This window comes from Lepus europaeus, chromosome 10 (genome assembly GCF_033115175.1).
Source record: "Lepus europaeus isolate LE1 chromosome 10, mLepTim1.pri, whole genome shotgun sequence".
NCBI classification, from domain to species: domain Eukaryota; kingdom Metazoa; phylum Chordata; class Mammalia; order Lagomorpha; family Leporidae; genus Lepus; species Lepus europaeus.
Window position 1 is genome coordinate 76,350,253 of NC_084836.1, and position 1,598 is coordinate 76,351,850.

The following is a 1,598-nucleotide window of genomic DNA, read 5'->3' on the forward strand; positions in this document are numbered from 1 at the left end:
AGTGAAGGCAGGGCTGAAAAGAAGTGCAGCCAGGCCAGGAAGGAGGGTTTTGGAGGTAAACAGAGGCTTGGGCTCCTTCAGCCCAAGGCAGCGTCGAAGCTGTCCCCTGTCCCCTGGCTAGCTCTTTCAGGCAGGCAGACCCTCGAGAACACAAGCCCGATGCACCGTGCACTGGAGCCTGCCTGGTCTGCCAGCCAGTTTCTTCCAAGTGTTCAGTTGCATGCCAGGGTCAGGAGGACCACAGACCTGGGCCGCACCACCCAGGGTTAGAGCTCCTCAATAATCCACCAGGCACGCTCCTGGAAAGTTAAAATGGACTTCCCCCAGCTTCCTGGCCCAATCCACTCATGACTCAGCCCTGCCAGCCACCTGCTGTGTGCCTATCACAGCAGGGTGGCAGGAGAGGGCACCTCCAGGCCTCGGCTTGGCTTCTTCCCCAGCACCACCTGGGACAGACACGTGGCAAGGGCCGACTGGCCCTTCCCAGGAGCCGCAAGAGCGGCCACGTCTGCTGTGTATTTTTCCAGAATGACACCACCACACCCCCTCTGGCCTGCTAAGCAGCTCTGCAGAGTGGGTGGCAGGGAGCCCTGGCCATCACATTCCCCACCGGGGACCACGTGGGATGCGTGACCACCCTGGAACACGGTGTCCGGAGGGAGCGTCTTAGTGACCAGTCACTCCCTGGTGACTGTTACCCAGGGTGAGCGGGCCCTACCCACCTGCCCACCCTGCAACTCCAGTTGCCCCCCCCCCCCACAACCTGCACAGTTGCATTTACAACAAAACCCGGCCCCCAGCCCCCGCAGGCTCAGTCCAGACCGGCAATGCCGGTCTCCGGGCCTCCCCGCTGGGGCTGACCATGCCCTTAGCTCCAGTGCTGTCCATCCAGCCTGGTTCCCCGGCCGGGAGGGGAGGGGCCTGTAGGCCCGGCCCCGCGGCCTCAGGCAGAATGAATGAACTCCGCAAGGGCAGGCGCCACGCCGAGCCCCGGAGTCCAGCCAGGACCAGCGGAGCCGGGACGGGAAGGCAGCAGGCGTGGGCGGCGGGGTGCCAGCCCCGGGAGCTGTCGCTCGGCGCAGGGGACCTGCCCGGCCGCGCGGGCCTCGCGCCCCGCGCATCTCCGGCGCGTCTGCGGCGGTCCCGACTGCAGGCCCGAGGGAGGCCCACCCGCGGGAGCTTACCGTGTGCTCCACCCACGCAAGTGCGCGGCGCCCCGGCAGCAGGCGGCCCACAGACGCGACGCCGGTTCTCCGGTCCCCGCCGGCGTCACCGAGGGAGCCCGGGAGCTCGGCCCCGCCCACGCGCGCGACCGCGTCACCAGAGGGGCGGGGCTTCAAGAGTCCGGCGGCGCAGGCGCAGTGGCGGGCGTAGCGGGCCCGACTGCGCATGCCTGCGTAGCGGGCGTCCCCTGGCTCTGAGGCGTTGGTATTTGTCGCCTTCTCGAGCGCATGGGCGTCCGGACTCTAGGAGTTCTGTATCAGCGTTTCCCCAGGGACCCAGCCCTGGTCATGCCTAGCTTGGGTGACCCTTAACCTTCACAGCCTTGTGGAATTTCTTTACATGATGTGTGAACAAGTTTCCCCCACCTTTTTTTT

The 1,598-nt window shown here is 66.4% G+C and overlaps 1 protein-coding gene across 2 annotated transcripts in view; it reads right to left on the bottom strand.

Annotated features, from left to right (window-relative positions):
• Window positions 1–1,283, bottom strand: part of ENTPD6 (ectonucleoside triphosphate diphosphohydrolase 6) — a 26,896-nt gene extending 25,613 nt beyond the window's left edge. For both annotated transcript variants that reach the window (XM_062203776.1, XM_062203775.1), the window contains exon 1: window positions 1,185–1,283. The gene's annotated coding sequence lies outside the window, so the exon portion shown is untranslated. The remainder of the gene's footprint in view (window positions 1–1,184) is intronic.
• Between the last annotated feature and the right edge of the window lie 315 nt (window positions 1,284–1,598).